We start from the raw sequence: 23,681 nt of genomic DNA, 5'->3' as shown, positions 1-23,681 counted from the left end.
CATTTCCAGTCCTGTGGCCACTGCCGAGCTTTCCGAATTTGCTGACATATTGAGTGCAGCACTTTCACAGCATCATCTTTTAAGATTTGAAATAGCTCAGCTGGAGTTCCACCACCTGCACTTGTTTTGTTCATAGTGATGCTTCCTAAGGCTTGACTTCACATTCCAGGATGTCTGTTTCTAGGTGAGTGATCACACCATCGTGATTATCTACGTCATGAAGATCTTTTTTTTTGTACAGTTCCTCTGTGTATTCTTGCCACCTCTTCTTAATATCTCCTGCTTCTGTTAGGTCCCTACCATTTCTGTCCTTTATTGAGCCCATCTTTGCATGAAATGTTCCCTTGGTATCTCTAATTTTCTTGAAGAGATCTCTGGTCTTTCCCATTCTATTGTTTTCCTCTATTTCTTTGCACTGATCATTGAGGAAGGCTTTCTTATCTCTCCTTGCTATTTGGAACTCTGCATTCAAATGGGTATATTTTTGCTTTTCTCTTTTGCTTTTGGCTTCTCTCCTTTTCACAGCTATTTGTAAGGCCTCCTGAGACAGCCATTTTGTTTTTTGCATTTCTTTTTCATGGGGATGGTCTTAATCCTTGTCTCCTGTACAATGTCACGAACCTCCATCCATAGTTCATCGGGCATTCTATCAGATCTAGACTTTTAAATCTTTTGCCAGTTGTCTTTTAAAGTTCATGCTAACATTAAAAGTATGTGATTGATCTATTTTATTTACCATATATTTGATGTTTCCTGTGAAATTTTTACTTTCATGTATTTTTTTATTATTATTATTACTTGTTAGTGCCCTTCCTTTTCAGCTTAAAACATCCCTATGACATTTCCTGTAGGGCTGGTTTAATGGTGATTAACTTCTTTGCTCTTACTTGTCTGGAGAACTCTTTATTTCTCCTCTATTCTAAATGATAACCTTGCTGAAGAGAGTATTCTTGGTTGGAAGTTTTGTTTTTGTTTTTTTCCCAGCACTTTGAATTTATCATGCCAGTCCCTTCTGGCCTACAAAATTTCTGCTGAGAAGTCTGCCAGTAGTTTTACAGGGGTTCCTGAGTAAATAAGTTGTTTTTTTATTCCTGATATTAATATTATCTCCTCAATTTTTGGCACTTAAAATATAATGTGTCTTGGTGTGGTTCTCTTTGGGTTTATCTGTTTTGAAACTCTCTGGCCTTCCTACATCCAGAGGTCTGCCTCCTTTTCCAGATTAGAGAAATTTTCAGTCACTATTTCTTTTTTTTTTTTAATTCATCCTTTTATTTAGGTCGTGTTGGTTCATAAGATTACATAGATATCATGTGTGCAACGTTGCATTTCTACTTCTGTGCACACTGCAGTGTGCTCACCGCCATAAATGCAATTACCATTCACCACCGTATAATTGAGCCCTTATACCCGTTTCACCTTTCCTTCTTAAGCCATTATTTCTTCACATAATTTTCTGCCCCTTTCTCACTTTTCTCCTTCTGGGACCCCTGCAATGAAAATGATATTTTGCTATGTGTTGTCCCATTGGTCCTTTAATCTGTCTTCACTTTTTAAAGTTCTTCTTTCTTTTGCTGCTCTATTTGGGTGAGTTCCATTGCCTGTTTTTTCCAGATCTCTGATCCACTCCTCCACTTTATCTATCAGTTATTGTATCCTTCAACTATGTGTCTTCTGTTTAGGACTTTCTTATATTTTCTCAACTCTTTATAATTCCCTCTGTATTCACCTATTCTTTTTCTGAGTTTAATGAACATCTTTATTACCATTACTTTGAATGATAGGATATATTACTTATCTCTAATTCAGATTTCTTTTCTGAGCATTTTCTTGTGATTTGTTTGGAGCACTTTCCTCTGTTTCCCCATTTTGCTTGACTCTCTGTATTTCTATGTGCTAAATGAAACAGCTATCTCTTCCAGTTTAAAAGGAGTAGTCCTGTGTAGGCAATGATCCGTATTGTTTAACCATGCTTTAGTTCTTGGTTGTCTCTCACCTGTCTCTCCAACTGGCCTGTTCATCTGAGAAACTCATTGCCCCTTGACAGTGAGAGCCTGACACTCAACTGTTTGGGCTATTTGCTTCTGCTGGCTTTAATGGGGGAACAGAGGGGATCAGAGTGCTTACAGCAGGGCAGAGGGGCACTAGCTAGCAGGCTATAGTGAGAATGCAAAAATGGTGTCTGTCAGAACTGGCAATAGTGAGGGAGAAGGAGAACTAAAAAATGGTGCCTAGAGTCTCAGACAGTAGAGAATCCACCTTAGATGCCTGAGACCTGGGTTCAAGCCCTGGGTCAGGAAGATCCCCTGGAGGAGGGCATGGCAACCCACTCCATTATTCTTGCATGGAGAATCCCCATGGACAGAAGAACCTGATGGGCTAAAGTCCATAGTGTCTCAAAGTGTTGAACACGACTGAGTGACTAATCACACATTCAGAAACCACAGCCCTGGAGAGAGTCCCAAAAGGTTTTTGCCCCTCTGGCAGTTATTTTTGGTTTAACATAATCACACGTAAAGTATAGGCTTCCCAAGTGTTCCTTTTGCCTGCGTCCCGGGTGAGTGAGTCTGTGAGAGAACACTTTAAACGCAGAATCTCCATTTCCTATAGCCCTGTGGTTCTCCTGGACATAACCCCTATTGGTTTTCAAAACTAGATGCTTTAGAGACTCATTTCTCATGCAGATCCTAAGGATTGGTGTGCCTGATGTAGGGCACAAATCCCTTGCTCCTCAGGGAGAAGTTCTGTACTTGTGAGATTCTTCCCAACTGTGGATCACAATGATGAGGGTGGGATTTGTGGGTGAAACTGCATCTCTGCCTCTCATACCATGTCCATATGGCCCTTTGGCCCTCTGTTGTGGAGTAGCTGTTCAGCTGATTCTTGGGTTCTTCAAAGAGAATTGTTCCATATGAAACTGTAGGCTTGTTGTGTCCATGAGAGGAGGTGTGTTTCAGCTTTTCCTAAGTCACCATCTTGGACAACCTTCCCCAACATTATTTTTGTTTTTGTTTTTGATTAAGATATCTTCTCAAAGCATCTATGAGTTTCCTGATTGGGTTTCAGTTGACAGCTCAACTGTGAAGTTCAGCCATAGAAGTCTTGGAAGACTGACTCCTTCATTCACATTCTGGACATGGGATAAAAGTAAAAGCAATCATTAGTTTTTAATGTCTCTTAATTAGGTAGACACAAAAAATCAGTAAACTAGTTCTCTTACTACATTGATTAATACTTTTAATTATTCCTAATTGCTTCTACCTTCACTGATGGATGGTAAGTCCTCAGACTGTTTTCTCAATAAAATTCATATTTGAAGGGAAATAATATCTCATCCCCAAATGTGTGCTTATTTTTACCTTGTTATCTGAGTATGCCAATCAATAAATTAGCCATGTGATTCAGAAGTGTGTTTTAACGGTTGAACAGAAGTGTCATCCAAATAAATGTAACCTCCAAGAGCAGCTTTTAAATCCTAAGGGAAGAATAATTCAAGTTAAATGTCAAGAAATTTATTTTGGTAGAAATTAATTTTATAACTGACTGGACTAATGTATTTACAATGAATAAAATGGTGACAGACATTTATACTTTTACTTAATTGTATATAGCCTAAAGCCAGTTCTACCCATTTGAAAATGAGAATCAATGAATAGTTTACCAGTCACACAATTCAGTTGCTCTAACCAGTATTCTTTTTAATGACATAGTCTGTAATAACAAAGAGTCTTGCCTTCATAAATATTTTGTTTTTTAATAGTATCATCCAGAATTATCATGGAAGATTTTATATTTTCACTGTAAGCCACTAAATAAAATGTTAAAGTATTAACTATTTAATGTCAAGAAAAGTAAACAGTTATTGAAATATTGACATACAATTTTGGTATTCATGTGGATACATCCTATTTTTGCTATGCATATTGGAATTTGAAAGCCATTTATATAAACATATGGAGATCATAAAAAAAATGAAAAATGGAAGCCCGTAATCACTCTGTGAATTGTTATCCTACTTTCTTCTCTTCTTCCTATTCTCATTCAAAAAATTATAATTTCCTTATATCAATTCATGGATATATTGTTCTCCTCTGAGATTTTAGATATTGATGCTGTGACAGAACTCTGGGTGATTCTGGGTATACTCCATGCTACCATTTGAAAGAAGAATTGCTATTACAGTATTTTTAAAATTCATAAAGGACATTTCTATTAGAACAAGAGTAATATGATACAATGGAGAAGGCAGTGGCACCCCACTCCTGTACTCTTGCCTGGAAAATTCCATGGACAGAGGTGCCTGGTAGGCTGCAGCCCATGGGGTCGTTAGGAGTCGGACACGACTGAGCGACTTCACTTTCACTTTTCGCTTTCATGCATTGGAGAAGGAAATGGCAAGCCACTCCAGTGTTCTTGCCTGGAGAATCCCAGGGACGGGGAGCCTGGTGAGCTGCCATCTCTGGGGTCGCACAGAGTTGGACACGACTGAAGTGACTTAGCAGCAGCAATATGATGCAAAGAACTTAATGATTTGAGTATTTGCTTTCAAACAATTTATTTTCTCTTTTCTCTGTAACATCTATATCAAATTGGTAGCCTTCATAAGTAAATACATGAAACTACGTGAATCCACTTGTAGCAAGATAATATTATGATACTTACAAGTAAATAAAATTCTAACTAGTACCAATACACATCTGACATCAAAATTAAAAATGACAATGTAATTTTTCAAACGCTTCTGAGCAACAAAAATTTAGACCATAAATCAATGCAAAAAAATTTATATATTTTGAAGGCAAACATATCAGATTGTTCACTTTCCTTTTTCACACAGTTTAAATTAAGTTTAATTAGAAAGATGAGGAAAAGCCTTGAAAGAGAAAAATATTTTTATTAAGACATAACATAAAGTGATGGCTGATAGCTTGATTTTTTTTAAAGGAAAAGTAAAGAAAATGATTTCTAGCCCAAAACTCAATATAACAAAAATCATAATATGATTAATAAAATGAAAAAATATCATTGTGTGATAATCCATAGCCTACAGTATAATTGTTGTATCAATAATAACACTGACTTACCAAGAAATGTTTCACATGTGTGTTTTCTGTACATGTTTAGATCATAAATGCATTCCATTCAAATGCTTCACTCAACACTAGAATGGAGTGATTACTACTGTGGAGACTGCTGGTCTGAGTAAAATTCTAGCTCTAAATCTTAATCAGTCTCTAAATATGTTGCTTTAACTTTTATATGCTTCCTTTTATAATACCTAAAATGTGGATTAAAATTAACCTCATGGAATTACCATGAGAGTGGAAAATTCTAAAAGAGATGGGAATACAAGACCACTTGACCTGTCTCTTAAGAAACCTATATGCAGGTCAGGAAACAACAGTTTGAACTGGACATGGAAAAACAGACTGGTTCAAATGGGAAAAGGAGTATGTCAACGCTGTATATTGTCACCCTGCTTATTTAACTTATATGCAGAGTACATCATGAGAAACGCTGGGCTGGATGAAGCACAAGCTGGAATCAAGTTTGCTGGGAGAAATATCAATAACCTCAGATATGCCGATGACACCACCCTTATGGCAGAAAGTGAAGAGGAACTCAAAAGCCTCTTGATGAAAGTGAAAGAGGAGAGTGAAAAAGTTGACTTAAAGCTCAACATTCAGAAAACTAAGATCATGGTATCTGGTCCCATCACTTCTTTGGAAATAGATGGGGAAACAGTAGAAACAGTGTCAGATTTATTTTGGGGGGCTCCAAAATCACTGCAGATGTTTATTGCAGCCATGAAATTAAAAGACGCTTACTCCTTGGAAGGAAAGTTATGACCAACCTAGATAACATATTGAAAAGCAGAGATATTACTTTGCCAACAAAGGTCCGTCTAGGCAAGGCTATGGTTTTTTCAGTGGTCATGTATGGATGTGAGAGTTGGACTGGGAAGAAAGCTGAGTGCCAAAGAATTGATGCTTTTGAACTGTGGTGTTGAAGAAGACTCTTGAGAGTCCCTTGGACTGCAAGGAGATCCAACCAGTTCATCCTAAAGGATATCAGTCCTGGGTGTTCATTGGAGGGACTGATGCTAAAGCTGAAACTCCAATACTTTGGCCTCATGAGAAGAGTTGACTCACTGGAAAAGACTCTGATGCTGGGAGGGATTGGGGGCACGAGGAGAAGGGGACGACAGAGGATGAGTTGGCTGGATGGCATCACCGACTCGATGGACATGAGTTTGAGTGAACTCCGGGAGTTGGTGATGGACAGGGAGGCCTGGCCTGCTGTGATTCATGGAGTTTCAAAGAGTCGGACATGACTGAGCAACTGAACTGAACTGAAAGCAGTCTATACATCCAAAGTTCTTAAGCTGATACCCAACATGAAATAATTATAATAAATGTTTTTTATCATCATTCATGTGAATAACCTCATTTAATTATAAGCATAACACCTATGAAGTATGTAGAAGTAAACCTATAAGAGAACAATTATATTTGCCAAGTTACCCAGAGTTCAAGTGAAGAAACTAATTTGAACCCTATTTGGTCTAACTTGAAAAAAACCATGAAGTTGCCTGATACAAACTATTGTTTCACAGTTAGCATAGCTATTGAATAATAATATGCATGTACACAAATATAAATGGATAAAAATAATTCAACTGATATATCTATATGATATAAAATTTTGATCAAGGAGCATTTATTTATTTTTCATATGGATATCCAGTTGTTTCAGCACCACTCTTACAAAAGCCTTCCTTTTATCATTGAATTTCCTTTTCAATGTTACTAAAAGTAAATTGGCTTTGTGTACATATGGGTAAATCTGGACTCCCCATTCTGTTTTAGTTATATGTGTACCTATAATTCAGTCAGTACTGCACTGCCTTGTTTATTTTAATAGTAAGTATTTTAAAATAAGTATAGTTCACAAACAGCTTGTCTCTTCAAAAAATTTTTGGCCATTCTAATTTCTTTGTTTTTCCATGTAACTTTTAGATCCAGCTTATTAACTTCTGTAAAACACCTTGCTGGAATTTTGATTGTGCTAACAATTAATCCATATATAAAACTTGGAAAAACTGATGAACGTTTTGTGTTTTTAAATTTATGAACACAATATACCTGTTTCTTTATGTCTAATTTATTTCAACAATCTTTGTGGTATTCTATATACAAATCTTGCATAAATTTGATTAGAATTGAACCTAAATATTTCAGGATAGTTGCCAGTATTATCGGAGAAGGCAATGGCACCCCACTCCAGTACTTTTGCCTAGAAAATCCTATGGGCAGAGGAGCCTGTTAGGCTGCAGTCCATGGGGTCGCTAGAGTCGGACAGGACTGAGCGAATTCACTTTCACTTTCACTTTCATGCATTGGAGAAGGAAATGGCAACCCACTCCAGTGTTCTTGCCTGGAGAATCCTAGGGACGGGGGAGCCTGGTGGGCTGCCGTCTATGGGGTCGCACAGAGTCGGACACAACTGAAGCGACTTAGCAGCAGCAGCAGCAGCCAGTATTATAATGGTATATGTATAATTTTAATTCAAATGCCATTTTCTCATTGCTAATATGTAGAAATATAGTGGATTTTTAATACATTAACTTTGCTATGCCAGCCAAAATTACTAGATCTAGTAGTTTTTATTTTTTAACCTTTGATACTTTCAATGTAGTCAGATATATTTTGAGCAAATACACACAGTTTTGCCTCTTTCATTTCAATTTGTTTATATGACAGTTGGGGTTTTGTTTGTTTGTTTTGTTTTACATTATTGCAATGGCTAAGACATATTTCAGTTTGGGAAATTTCTATTGACCTTTCTTTAGACTGTATCCTCGGTTGTATTTGTTTTTTAAATAATCTTCTGAAAGGATTCTTTATATTTGAAATAATTTTCATGTTCTAGTTACCCGTTAATAATAAATATATGCACACATAGGTAGGTACACACACATGTGTGTGTCTGTGCATGTGTGTGTACTGGCAGAAAGCACAAAAATCTGGATCAGAAACAAAAATGGTTTATTATTCACAGCAAAGGCAACAGGCAGAGCAACCTCTCAAGAATGCTCCCTGAACCCCCAGATCCCACAAGGTGACCTGATGAGGGAACATGTATAATGCTACATTATAGGAGAAAAATTCTGAAGTTAAAAGTGATCTTATTTTTATTCTAGAACTTAAGTAAATTCCCTCGAAGGAGATTACATAGAAAACAGTGACTTCACAGCACTGGAACGTCACTGGAGTGGGAGATATTCTTAAACTTTAGAACGTCTTATACCAGTGCTGTTCACAAAGGTGGATGATTAAGCTAGGGGAAAAAAAAAAACAGTGGTCTTCTAATTAATTCAGCATCATTTTCTGATAGTTTACATTTTATAGAATATGAATTAACGTTCCTTCTAGAGTTTATGGTAAGAATTAAATGAAGAAATCTTGGAGAAACATTCTTTTAAAGTTGTGACACATAAAATTTCAAAGAATTTTCTTGAAATACTAAATGTAACTTTCTGGATCTGTAATGTACTTAGAATTTCTACTTCTTTATTGTTTAAATTCCATGAAGTCCTGTAGTAAACGGTCAGCTTCATCCAACTAGATAGTGAAAGTTGTGGCAATATTGAGTATGGATTTTTCAGGGACAATATGCTAATACATCATAACATCAAGGATTTAAAGACTACATCCACACACATGTGTATGTAAAAAACACATTGTCCTATAAAATTTATATACTGTTGCTGCTGCTAAGTCGCTTCAGTCGTGTCCGACTCGGTGCGACCCCATAGACGTCAGCCCACCAGGCTCCTCCATCCATGGGATTTTCCAGGCAAGAGTACTGGAGTGGGGTGCCATTGCCGTCTCCATTATATACTGTTAAAAATGCATAAAGAAATTTTATTAAAATAAAGTGCTATATTTTGCTTGTGAGTACACATTGGTGCTGAAAGTCAAAGTTCATAAGATGTTTTCTTGGGATATAATTCTACAATATGTACTACTGAGATGGTTAAAATCTTTAAAATCATTGGCCTATGAATTCCACTTTTATTAATCTGAACAAATAAATTAAAATCAAAAGACAATGCACGCTGGAAGATGAGCACTTCAGTATTATAATATTGTAAACTATGTTAATGGGCTTCACTGGTGGTTCAGTGATATAGAATCTGCCTGCCAGAGATGATACAGGTTCAATCTCTAGGTCAGGAAGATCCCCTCGAAAAGAAAATGTCAACCCACTCCAGTATTCTTGCCTGGGAAACCCCATGGGTAGAGGAGATTGGCAGGCTACAGTCTACGGGGAAACAGCTGGACATGACTTAGCAACTAAGCAACAACAGAACTATGTTAAAATTGAAATTTCAATCAGGACACACATATAAAGGCATCTGATTTTCCAAATATAAATGATTACAGTCACATTTGTTCCATTGATTATTTTGACTATTTATAATAGCTGATTTGAAGTCAAGTAAATTCACAATAGCAACATATCAGAATCCATTTCTATTAACTGCTTTTTTCCTCCTCTGTAAATGTGTCACATTATTCTTTTTTTCAGTCTAGTAATTTTTTTGCTTGTGATTGGACACTATAGATAATATTTTGTACCAAATTTAAATTTTTTTATCTTCTTGTAGGATTTATGAGATTTTTGCTCTAGTCGACAGTTAACTTGCCTGCTTTTCGGCTTTTGAAGCTGCTCCTGTGTTCACAAATGCACAGCCAACAGAGCAAACTTGAAAAGCTTACACAGCACAGTTTTCTTTCAAGGTTAAATTTTTATTCTCTGGTTTCTTGGATGGAAGAAAAACCCTAGAGTCTCTTCTTGATATTTATGTTAGGGATCAGTGAAGCATTTGGGAGGTGTATATGCATGTTTGAATTTTTCTATGGTAATCTTACACCTAGGGCTTTCTGTCTTAATTCCCAGCTATTTTTACATTCCTGAACTCTGTTCTCTGCCACATTAAGCATGTAAGCCTGTGGTTCTATGCTGCTATAGCTGTTGGATTGAAATTTGCAACTGAAAGTATCAGGCAGGACAGGTACCAGCTGTAAATTCTGCCCTTTCATTTCCTGGTCTTTCAAAGGCTAACTACCTCCAAGCTTCTATGGGACCTTGGGTGCTTACTAGTGATTTCAAATAGTTCTGCTTTCTTATATTTTTGCCCAGATTTCATAATTTAATTTCCTATGATGTGTTCTTCACATCATATTTCTTCTTCAATACTCATATACCTTTTAGATAAGAACAGTTAAAATGTAAATGTCTAAAAATAATAGTCAATCAAACTTTCATATTTCTTAATGACCTTGCTTGGCGGATCTCATAGATTACCATAATAGCACACTTGAAAGAGTTTCAATTCAATTAAATGCAACATAGCATGTTTCAGTCATCAGGTAAACATCAGAGGTGAATTATAATAAAGGCTGTCAATTTATTTTTGATGTTTATCTGCTAACTACTTTTACACTTCACACCTCCCACTTGCCCTTCTGCCTTACATAGGAACAAGCAGATACAAAAATGTCCTGAGAGCACAAGGAAAGAAAATTCACTGGGTATTTTTTTAAAGTGATTAGGGATGGGCCCAGGTGCAGTTCCCTACGCATGGCGTGCGCTTTCCGCTAGTGCCAAAGGAAGGAGCGGCTGATAAAGGCTCACACTGCATGGCTGTGGGCACAGAGAGGTAAGGATTCAGGGCCATCTTTATAAGAAACCCCTCATATTTACATTTCATGTTAATATATAATCACTTACAGAAATATTGAATGATAATTTGCTGTATATTCTCTCCCCCAAATCGTGGAAAGAAAATGTATCCTAAAATCTGAAATATAATATCTACATATAGGAGATGAGCCCACGCCCATTAACTGTCCCCTTAAAGAAACAAAAGGGCTTGTAAATGAGAGTAAAGCTTGACTTTAACTAAATTTATAGTATACACATATAATAAATTATTATTTTTTTCCTTCAGATAAAAGTATGGTGAGGGAGGAAAGGACATAAATAATGGAACTGAATTATCAGTTCATTCTGTGAAGCGGTAACCCTGGCCCATTAATTTGAATCTGTCCGTTGCTTCTAGGATGCGTTTTCATTAGTTTCTGAATGCCGTAGTTTATACTTCTTGCCAAATTTTTATCTTGTTCTGGCATCACTGTTTAGAAGTACAGCCAGATGGCCAAAAAATATGGTACAGCATTTCACTCAGCATGTTTCCAGGTGATTTTCCAGCCAATCTCTGTGTTCCCAGTTGCCAGTGTTTTTCTGTTCAGGTGTTCGAGTTTACTGTCTGGGAACTCATCAATTTCCCCAATGGGTTTTAAACTACTAAGGTGTAATAATGGCGGAAAAGCAACAATTAACGTGCTATTTCTCACATTAGTACATTCTCACATGCTGTGTCTCCTTTGCTTGGAATGCCTTAATTTCTCCTTCTACATCTGAATAATTTTTACCTATATTTAAAATTTAATACAAGCATAATTCCCAGTGGGAAAAATTTCTACATTAACAAAATTCCAGTCTTTTGATTCTGTACATACAGCTCCTTATGTTTACATGTATTACACAGACTGTAATTGTTGGTTTACTTCACATTGCCTGTACTATTATATAAACTTGAGAAAAAGATCCCTGTGGAAAAGACAGTTCCTAGCATATATTCATTTAACAGACAAATGCGTTCCTCAAACTCTACCATTAATGACTACAGAATTCTGAGAGCTTTTAGAGGAGCCAGAAAGGGTACTTGGTGATAAGGGCAATGACTGCTCCTCATTAAGCAATGGAATATCCATTAGCCATGCTAAACTTTAATTTTCTAATACTAAGAGAGGCCTGATATTCAATGGAGTCTGTCTGAATGATGTCTTTATCCCTTGTAATTTTATGAGTATGGAAAATAAAGAAGTAGATACAGACTGAACAATATCATGGAAAATTTTGATTCAACTATTCAATTGAAAGCAATGCAAGATATTTATCATCTAATATAATTTCTCTACTCAGATAAAAGCAATAAATCATCTTCGTTTCTTTTCTATTACATGTCACTAATCTGGATATTTCAAGTAAGCAGATAATGATTTTAAATTGTGCATTATAAAATATTTTAGCCTTTTCTCTGAAAATATGATACTTTCTAAGTTCCATATTTATATTAAATCTAGGTCATATTAGGTTGCATTTTCATTTTATCCAAGCAAGTTATGGATTTTTATGTAAAAGAAAATTAGATATAACTAAGAGTATATAAGCATTTATATATAAATATTTATATATACAGTTATATATTTAGTTTTCTTTTATATAAAAATGAATGCGTTTATATGTGTTTAGGGCTTCCCAGGTGGTGCTAGTGGTAAAGAACCCACCTGCCAATGCAGGAGACACAAGTTTGATCCCTGGGTTAGGAAGATCCCCTGGAGGAGAGCATGGTAATTCACTCCAGTATTTTTGCCTGGAGAATTGCATGGACAGAGGAATCTGGTGGGTTATAAGCAAATAAAGAAAAAATTTTATAAAAGTACTCCTAAAAACCATACATGTCTACTTTTTCAAATATTCTAGTATATTCTGATTGATATGGAAGTATAAATTAACTTTGTAAAAAAGTTAGCTATCTAAAGCCATTCTTTCTTTCAGACAATAGTGCAGAACAATAACTTTTAACTTTTTAATTTTGTGCGTAGATAATTTCTGATTATGAAAATATCAGTATATATGTGGAAGACTTAACACCGAATCTAAATTCTGTCTTCACCATTATTAGCATTAGCATGAACAATCTCTATTCTATCTCTGTCTCTCTGTCACTCTGTCCATCTCTGTCAATTTAGAAAGCAGAAGCTTATGTGATTCACTATTTCACATATACTATGTGAAAAAAAAGATAACTGAAAGAGAAAAATGTAGACCCACAAAATGGGAAATTTATTTTAGTAGCTCTCCTGAGATATAACTGACAAATTTAAATGCATACATTTAAGGTGTACAGTTTGATGTTTTGACATACATACCCATGAGACAATAACAGAAATCAAAGTAGTGAACATTTTCAACAACTTAAAATATTTCCTTACACCTATTTGTACTTTTTATAGTTTATATAAATGAATTGCATAGTATGTACTCTGTATTGTGTGGATTATTTCACTGAGCATAATTTGAGATTCATCTATTTTGTGGTATGCATCCATAGTACATTTGTTTTTAATTTAATACTGTCACAGTTTCATTTTTATACATCTGTTGCTGCTGCTGCTGCTGTTAAGTCACTTCAGTCATGTCCAACTCTGTGCAACCCCAGAGACGGCAGCCCACCAGGCTCCCCCGTCTCTGGGATTCTCCAGGCAAGAACACTGGAGTGGGTTGCCACTTCCTTCTCCAACATCTGCTGCTAGACTTTTACAATATTTCCAATTTGGAGCTATTTCAAAAAAAGCTGCTATGAAGTTTTTGGGCAAGTAGTTTTCTCTTTTCTTGAATAAATAAGTAGGAATAGAAACACTTACTCATGTGTTAAAATGTGTGTGACTTTCTAAGAAACCTTAATGCTATTTTCCCAAGTAATTGTACAGTTTATGCTCCTATCAGAAATGTATGAGAGTTCTAGTTTTTCTACATCCTTCCCAACACTTGGCAGGACCAAGATTTTTAATTTTAACAATTGAAATATCTGTCTACTGGTAAATCATTATAGTTTTAATTTGTACTTTCATAATTGCAAATGATAATAAGCACCTTTTTATGTTCTTACTTGTCATTGGTATGTTTTTGTTTTGTTTAAGCCTATGTTCAAACATTCTGCATATTTATGTGATGCCTGTTTTGTTTTGTTTTTTGTTTTTATAATTGGGTTTAGAGAATTCTTTATATACTATGGATAAAAGTTGTTTTTTTTTTTAATCAGATATATGCTTTGCAAATATTTTCTCCTACTCTGGCTTGGCTTTTTAACTTTCTTAACATTGTCTTACAAATAGCAACTTTTGTTTTCTTTCTTCAAATTATATTTTAATAATTTTTATTTTTTAATTTACATTTACAGAAAAATTACAAAGATAATACAGAGAGTTCCTATCATATTCTTTACCATTTCCCTACTTTTAATATTGTACATTAGTATGGCATCAGTTCAGTTCAGTTCAGTCACTCAGTCATGTCTGATTCTTTAAGACCCCATGGACTGCAGCATGCCAGGCTTCCCTGTCCATCACCAAATCCCAGAACTTGCTCAAACTCATGTCCATCAAGTTAGTGATCCCATTCAACCACCTCATCCTATCATCCCCTTCTCCTCCTGCCTTCAATCTTTCCTAGCATTAGGGTCTTTTCCAATGATTCAGGTCTTTGCATCATGTGGCCAAAGTATTGGAGCTTCAACTTCAGCATCAGTCCTTCGAATGAATATTCAGGGTTGATTTCCTTTGGGATTGACTGGTTGGATCTCCTTGCAGTCCAAGGGACTCTCAAGAGTCTTCTCCAACACCACAGTTCAAAAACATTAATTCTTCAGTGCTCAGATTTCTTTATAGTCCAACTCTTTCATCCATACATGACTATTGGAAAAACCATAGCTTTGACTAGACAGACCTTTGTCAGCAAAGTATGTCTCTGCTTTTTAACATACTGTCTAGGTTGATAATAGCTTTTCTTCCAAAGAGCAAGTGTCTTTTAATTTATGTATGGCATATTTATTATGCCATATATTAATATGCCATATTTATGACAATTATGGGCTTCCCTGGTGGCTCAGACAGCAAAGAATCCACCTGCAATGTGGGAGGCCTAGGTTTGATCCCTGGGTCAGGTAGAACCCCTGGAGGAGGGGATGACAACCCACTCCAATATTCTTGCTTGGAGAATCCCCCATGGACAGAGGAGCCTGGCGGGCTAGAGTCCATGGGGTCACAAAGAGTTGGACAGGACTGAGTAACTAAGCACAACGCGTTACAGGTAATGAACTAATGTTGATATATTATGGGCTTCCCTTGTGGCTCAGCTGGTAAAGAATCTGCCTGCAATTCAGGAGACCTGGTTTCAATCCCTGGGTTGGGAAGATCCCCTGGAGAAGGGAAAGGTTATCCACTCCAGTATTCTTGCCTGGAGAATCCTCATGGAAAGAGAGCCTGGTGCGATACAGTCCATGTGGTCACAAAGAGTCGGACATGACTGAGCAACTAAGGACAGCACATTACAATTAATGAACCAGTGTTGATGCATTATCATTACATATAGCCAATATACTACTTACTCTTCTCACTCTGTACTTAATGTCCTATTTACGTCCCAGCATTCCATCTAGGATATTGCACTACACTTAGTTTTCATGTTTCTTTAGGCTTCTATTTCTCGGCTGTGAGAGTTTTTCAGAATTTGTCTTTGATAACAATTTTGAGGTGAAAATACTGCATTTTGTAGCACGTCCCTCAATTGATGCTAATCTTAAGTTAACCTTGATCACGTGTCCTAGGAAGTGAAGAGTAAAACTTTTAGTATTTATAAATCCAAATAATATTTTTTTTCCTCCTCTGTATTTTTCTTTTGGTGTCATGGCTGGTAAATCTTTCCCTAAGTTCACAAAAATTTTCTTCTAACATTTTCTTATAAATATTTTATGATTTTACATTTGGATCATTTTTTATTTTGAATTAATTTTATGGTATCAAATATGAATTGAAGTTTATTTTCTGCATATGGGTATCTAGTAGTTCCAGCATCATTTATTGAAAATAGTATCCTTTTTCTGCATACAGGATCATACCACGGTTCAAGAAAATAATTTTTTATGTAGGTCTGTGTTTATTCTGGATTCTCTTTTCTGTTCCACTGATCAATGTGTCTATCATGACACCAGTGATATACTTTGTTGATTGCTATAGGTATAAATCCTCAAACAGTTTTCTTCTTTTCAAAGCTGTTTTGTCTCTTCTAGGTCTGGGTGGCTATCTGAGATTGGGCATTGGGCATTGGGAGACAGCAGGCCTGCTAATACTGCTGCTGCTAAGTCGCTTCAGTCGTGTCCGACTCTGTGCAACCCCATTGACGGCAGCCCACCAGGCTCCCCCATCCCTGGGATTCTCAAGGCAAGAACACTGGAGTGGGTCTGCTAATACTACTGGAAGGCAAAACAGGCTCACTGCTGACATCAGATGTGGAATAGGAGATGGGTAGACCCTTCTGAATGTCTCTGTTGAATTCTGCTGCTGAAGGCAAATTGGATCAGCTGCTACCAGTAAGTGTGTGTGGAAAATAAGTTGGTCCACTGAGTCCTACGGCTACCCCTGTGTTGTGGGTAGGTCTTTACCTTTAGGGAAATCCCTACCAGGCTTCCCTTTCCCTGTTTTTTTTGATCAAAAGAAGGTCAACTTTTCTTTTAGTTTATGTATTTATTTTTTGGCATTGGTTGGTTATTCTGCATTATAAATCTCTTAACCCACAGTTCAGGATATCTGGGAAATAAAAAGAAGACCCAGGGAACCCATCATGATGGCTTTGTTTAAACTCTGAAGTCTCTAGCCAGTCTATCTTCCTCTTCCCAACTTTCAGAATGATTTTCTGATTGGATATTCAGTTACTTCCAGGAACTCAGTAGTATTTTGAGGGGAATATCAAGGAAAATTGAATCTATGCCATTATATCCAAAAACCAGTATTCTCCCTTTCAATTATAAAATATATTTCTGTTGAATATCCAACTACAAACTGGTCATTTGGAGTTTTATCAGTGCCTTAAAATGTAACACTTTCTTATGTCTTGAATTATTTCTGATGCAAAATATTGTATTATTTTTTCTCTTTCTTTTGTACAAAATAAGTTTTTTTTCCTCAAACTGCTTTTGCAATTTTATCTTTATTAATGATTTCTAACAATTTAATTACCATGTTCCTTGATATAGTTTTATATATTTTTCTTGCCTTTGTCTTTTTTTTTTTAACTTTTTGAATCTTGGTTATAGACTTTAAATCAAATTGGAAATTTTCTAGTCATAATTTCTTCAAATAGTCCTTTTTTGGTCACCTCATATACATCAGGGACTCAAATTATACATATACTCAGGTGCTTGAAGTTGTCCAATGTGCATCTCAGTGATACACTTTAAATTTGTTTTAATCATTTTTCTTTGTGTGTTCCATTTTAGACAGAGTCTATGGCTTTAACCTTCAAATTTACTACTATTCTCATCTGTAAAGGGGGATTGTTCTAGGAACGAGACTATAATTGCAACAAGGAGGCTCGCTGGGCATCTGGTACACAGAAATCAATTTGGGGAGTTTTTAGGGAGCAGGAAAGGGAAATTTCTAAAATTAGAAAGAGAAGCACTAAGGATTTTACCTTCCCCCCATGTCCTCCCCAACCTCCATCTCAGTCCTACAGATATATAAAGTGTGTGCGAGGGAGGGGATCACCTTAAAATGCTGCAGGGTAACCAAAATCCTCAGGGAGAGCCAGGTTTACACTGGAGAAAGAAAGTAATAAAAAATGTTTGGATTGAAAATCCAAAGGGTTTTGCTGACAATAAACAGTGAATCTCAGAGGGCACAATAGATAGGTTTCAGGAGTTGGAAAGGGCTGACAGGACAGAACTAGACAAAAGAGGAAATATGCACAGCGTCAGTGAAAGCTCCAGATACCGTATTGATCTTGTGGCAAACCCCAACAGGAGAATCATTTTCACAGAGGATGGTCCGTGTGGTATTGGAGCACAGTCATTCTCTGTGCAATAGAAACATACACTCCACTTGAGAAATAGCTGTTGACTTAAGTCCTGGGGAGACAAAGTACCTGACCACAAACCACCACAAGACTGAGTTACTCAAGCAACTCAATAAAAAAGAGGTGTCAAGTTATTCACCTAGGCATAAATGCAAGCATCCATAATACCATACAGACCAGAATTCTGCAGCTGAATTCTGCAGCTGAATGTCCCTTAACAGCTCTTACCATGCGTGCGTGTTAAGTTGCTTCAGTCCTGTTCGACTCTTTGTGAACCTATTGACTGTAGCCTCTCAGACTCTCTCTCTGTGGGATTCCCCAGGCAAGAATATTGGAGTGGGTTGCCATTTCTTTCTCTGGGGGATCTTCCTGATCTAGGAATCCAACCAACATCTCCTGCCTCTCCTGCGTTTCAGGTGGATTCTTTACCTCTGAGCCACCTGGCAAACCTAATAGCTCTTACTGCTACTGCTGCTAAGTCACGTCAGTCGTGTCCGACTCTATGCAACCCTATAGATGGCTGTCCAACAGGCTCCTCTGTCCCTGGAATTCTCCAGGCAAGAATACTGGAGTGGGTTGCCATTTCCTTCTCCAATGCATGAAAGTGAAAAGTGAAAGTGAAGTCGCTCAGTCGTGTCTGACTCTTAGCGACCCCATGGACTGTAGCCTACCAGGCTCCTCTGTCCATAGGATTCTCCAGGCAAGAGCACTGGAGTGGGCTGCCTTTGCCTTCTCTGCCAGACACCCTAGCACTTACTTAATGGGCATATGAACAAAAAGGTTGTGGAGGCTCTACATGGCTCATCACTGAACCATGCTATGGCTGCTTTCATGTGTCCAAAATTCTATCAGTATTATAAACCATATGTATTCAAATCGGTACTATACCCAAGAGGGCATTGGGTTGATTAGAATAGATCATTTCTCTCACAGAGCATGCAGTGAAATTTCATTACCAAAATAATTGAGAATTTAAGTTTTCTCTACCTGTCTCCCAAATTTTCTTTATTCTACCATTTTAACTTAATAATTATTTCATACATTGTTATGATTTAGGTATTAGAGTAAGCCAAATGAATTATTTTTGACAAATAAGCTCTCACATATTTTTTGGCTTTCCACATTCAAGTTTATTTCTTGTTTTATGTCAAAATTAAATTCAGGTTGCTTTGCTATCCTTAGCAGTAATAGTTCAGGGAGCAATTATTCATCCATCTTTTTGTCACTGTAATCTTATACAGGTCACCCCAAACTTGCTGCTGATAGGAAAAGACAGGAAAAATTATTGATCAAAAAATTTTGTGGGCAGGATGGAAATGGTATGTATTAGTTCCTACAATATACTACTGGCCAGAATATAAACTTATGACCCAAATCATGTTATAAAATATATGTGGAAAGAAAATGTGTGGATACTGGCTAATTAAAGTTTATTTTGGAGGATTAAATGATATTTCAATTCCTTTGCTATATTTGGGAAACTCCTAACCAAGTGAGCTTTTAAGGGGTAAAGACAATGCCTTTTTCCCATTTTTTGATCCAGTATTGGCCAATCATTTCAGAATTTTTAATATGGAAGAAAGGCAGTGGAAAATTTACTAGGTCAGTATATCTTACAAGCAATTTACTCTGATGTATCAAGAAAGAAAGAAAGATGCTTGATTTCAAATAATTCTCCAATGCAACTTACATAATAAAAAAGGCAATCACTAAAACTAAGAACTGTTCTGAAATCTGATATCCATAAAATGGAATGTTAAAATTTAGTAATAAAAATGACTGAAGTGACTTTTGGTTTCTAGGTCAGCATGTAAGGAGATGGGACATTATCACTTAGAATCTTCACAACAAGAAAAAAGAAAATCTGAAAATCAGCAACTTTCTGAGATGAGATTCAAAAGAAAATTGCTGCTGCTGCTGCTAAGTCACTTCAGTCATGTCCGATTCTGAGCAACCCCATAGACGGCAGCCCACCAGTCTCCACTGTCCCTGGGATTCTCCAGGCAAGAATACTCAGTGGGTTGCCATTTCCTTCTCCAATACACGTGTGCTTGTTAAGTCGCTTCAGTTGTGCCCGACTCTGTGCGACCCTGTGGACAGCAGCCCACCAGGCTTCTCCATCCACAGGATTCTCTGCTACTGCTAAGTCGATTTAGTCATATCCGACTCTGTGTGACCCCATGGACTGCAGGCTACCAGGCTCCCCCGTCCCTAGGATTCTCCAGGCAAGAACACTGGAGTGGGTTGCCATTTCCTTCTCCAATGCATGAAAGTGGAAAGTGAAAGTGAAGTCGCTCGGTCGTGTCTGACTTTTAGAGACCCCATGGACTGCAGCCTACCAGGCGCCTCCATCCATGGGATTTTCCAGGCAACAGTACTGGAGTAGGGTGCCACTGCCTTCTCCAACAGAGAATTGAGGTCACAGGAAAAACTTCTACCCCAGAAATTAGAAAGACATATACAGAGGATTACAACTTACCAGACCAGAAACTCAGGAGCAGAATCTTCTGTGGGAACTTGTACTGGGATAGGGAAACTGAAACTGTAACTAAACTACTGAAGGCTCAGTGTAGGTAGATTTGAGACATAACAACTTCAGGAGTGTCCAGTCTTAAGAAAATCTGCACATATTTGTAATTTTTACCAACAGGTGCCCTACCTGGTTCTTTCATATAACAAAGGTTAGAGAAAAATCCCTTCATGCCATTACTGGCAGCAAGAGGCAGAATGTAGCCACTTTGAAATATGACAAGAGCATGCTATTCCTCATAACATGGCCCAACTTTGAGAGAAATTGTTTTAGTACATCCAACTGACTGGGGTTTCAGTCTTCAGTTCAGTTGCTCAGTCATGGCCGACTCTTTGCAACCCTATGGACTGCAACACGAGAGGCTTCCCTGTCTATCACCAATACCCAGAGCTTGCTCAAACTCATGTCCATCAAGTTCATGATGCCATCCAACCATCTTATCCTCTGTCATCCCCTTCTCCTCCTGCCTTCAATCTTTCCCAGCATCAGGGTCATTTCTAATGAGTCACTTCTTCACATCAGGTGGTCAAAGTATTGGAGCTTCAGCTTCATCATCACTCCTTCCAGTGAATATTCAGGACTGATCTCCTTTATGATTGACTGGTTTGATCTCCTTGCAGTCCAAGGGACTCTCAAGAGTCTTCTCCAATACCACAGTTCAAAAGCATCAATTCTTTGGTGCTCAGCTGTCTTTATAGTCCAGCTCTCACACCATTCATGACTACTGGATAAACCATAGCTTTGACTAGACAGACCCTTGTCAGCAAAGTAATGTCTCTGCTTTTTAATATGCTGTCCAGTTTGGTCATAGCTTTTCTTCCAAGGAGCAAGTTTCTTTTAATTTCATGGCTTCAGTCATCATCTGCAGTGATTTTGGGGCCCAAAAAAATAAAGTCAGCCACTGTTGCCACTGTTTCCCCATCTATCTGTCATGGGGTAATGGGACCGGATGCCATGATCTTCATTTTCTAAATGTTGAGTTTTAGGTCAACTTTCTCACTCTCCTCTTTCACCTTCATCAAGAGGCTTTTTAGTTCTTCTTCACTTTCTGCCATACGGGTGGTGTCATCTGCACATCTGAGGTTATTGATATTTCTCCTGGCAATCTTGATTCCAGCTTGTGCTTCATCCAGCCCAGCATTTTGCATGATGTACTCTGCATATAAGATAAATAAGCAAGGTGACAATATACAGACTTGACATACTCCTTTCCCAATTTGTAACCAGCTGGAGTTTAGCCAGAGGCAAATCAGCAAGGAAAAGGGAATACATAATTCCAGCCCCTTCCAGCCTTCCACATGGTGGAAGAGAAAACCTAACTCCAACCCCTCTGTTCTTCCCTGAAGACATATGCCCAAGGCAGCCTGGACTGATCTTCCTCTCTCACATAAGGGAGACCCAACCAAACAAACAGAGAAGCATTTGTGAAGATTACTGCCCATGAGCACAGGTTTACATCAGAGAATGGTAGAACACTTCCCCTCCATCTGTACCTTGTTGTTGTTTTAGTCACTAAGTCATGTCTGACTCTTTGAGAGCTTTTGGAATTTAGCCTGCCAAGCTCCTCTGTCCATGGGAGTTCCCAGGCAAGAATACTGGAGTAGATTGCCATTTCCTTTTCTGGGGGAATTTCTCAACACAATGATCAAATCTGCATCTCCTACCTTGGATTTTTTTACTGCTGACCCACCAGCGAAGCCAAGACACACCTCAAAAAGGAATCAATGACTTTGAAGATATATTAATAGAAATTTCTAGGGCTAAAATGTAGAGAAAAATGGAAAAGACAGAACATAATATCCAAGAACTGTGAAATAGTTATAAAAGGTATAACATGTGTAATCTGAATATCAGAAGAAACAATAGAACACAGGGAGCTCAGAGAACACCAAGAAAGCAAAATGCCAAAACAGTCACACATAGACATATCACATTTAAACTTCAGAAAATTGAAATTGAAGGAATAATCTCAAAAAGAAAAGGGAGAGACAAAAACCTAGCAATAATGAAACAAAAATTAGAATTACATTGGTCTTGACTTCAGAAACCATGCAAGAAAGAAGACAGAGAAGTTAAAAGTTTTAAGTATTGGGAAAAAAATAATCACCAAACCAGAATTCCATATTCAGTGAAATTATTCTTCAACGGAAAAAAAAAAAGACTTTCTCAGATAAACAAAAACTGAGAAAACTTCTTGCTGACCGACCTACCTCATAAGAAATGTTCAAAGAAATTCTTCAAAAAGAAGAAAAAATAGATTTGGAGCTTCATAATAAAAGGAAGTGTTACAGAAGAAATCAAAGAAGTTAAAAACAAAATATCTGTTTTTTTTTTTTCATTCTTAATGTAACAAATGGGTTTCCCTGGTATTTCAACTGGTTAAAGGATCTGCCTACAATGGGAGAGACCTGGGTTAGATCCCTGGGTTGGGAAGACCTCCTGGAGAAGGAAGGCTACCCACTCCAGTATTCTGGCCTGAAAAATTCCAAGGACTGTACAGATAACAGAATCTAACAGATAACAGTTTGTTCAAAATAATAGAGACAATAAAGCATGCAGTGACAATAGTTCATAGATAAGGAAAATAAATGACAGAAATTTTACATGGGGAAGGAAGAATTCTGGATATTCTGATAAAAGGTAATTAACTTCCTTGTGAAGTGGTATAATATTATTTGAAAGAGGACTAGGATTTGTTATAAATTTATACTGAAAACTTAAAGACAATTACTAAAAATAAGTTAAAAATTATAATTGATACACTAAGAGGAGAAAAGAAAAGGAATTATATATGATGCTTAAATAACCCTCCGCCCCCAAATGCAGGAAGACTGAAGAGAGACAGACAGAAAGAACAAGAAGTGAGAACACAAGAAGAAAGAAAAAGAAAGGACGAGGACTTCATCCATGTACAGGTTGCATTGTTACTATCTCACATACCAACAAGGATTCAATTATTTTCATAATAATAAGAGAATTTTGCTTTATATACTCTTGTATAGTAAAGTGAAAGTGAAGTCACTCAGTCATGTCCAACTCTTTGTGACCCCATGGACTGTAGCTTGCCAGTCTCCTCTGTTCATGGGATTTTCCAGGCAAGAATACTGGAGTGGGTCACCATTTCCTTCTCCAGGGGATCTTCCTGACCCAGGGATATAACTGAGGTCTCCCACATTGCAGTTTAGACCCTTTACTGCCTGAGGCCCAGGGAATCCCACTTACATAGCAACCCACTCCAGTATTCTTGCCTGAAAAATCCCACAGACAGAGGAGCCTGGCAGGCTACAGTTCATGCGGTTGCAAAGAGTTGGACATGACTGAGTGACTGAGCATAGCACATATTTAAAGCTTAGTTTTAATTGCAATTTCAAATGATTACATTTAG

The sequence above is a fragment of the Bos javanicus genome, chromosome 1, assembly GCF_032452875.1.
Source record: "Bos javanicus breed banteng chromosome 1, ARS-OSU_banteng_1.0, whole genome shotgun sequence".
Lineage (NCBI taxonomy): Eukaryota > Metazoa > Chordata > Mammalia > Artiodactyla > Bovidae > Bos > Bos javanicus.
Note: the sequence above shows the minus strand (reverse complement) of the source record.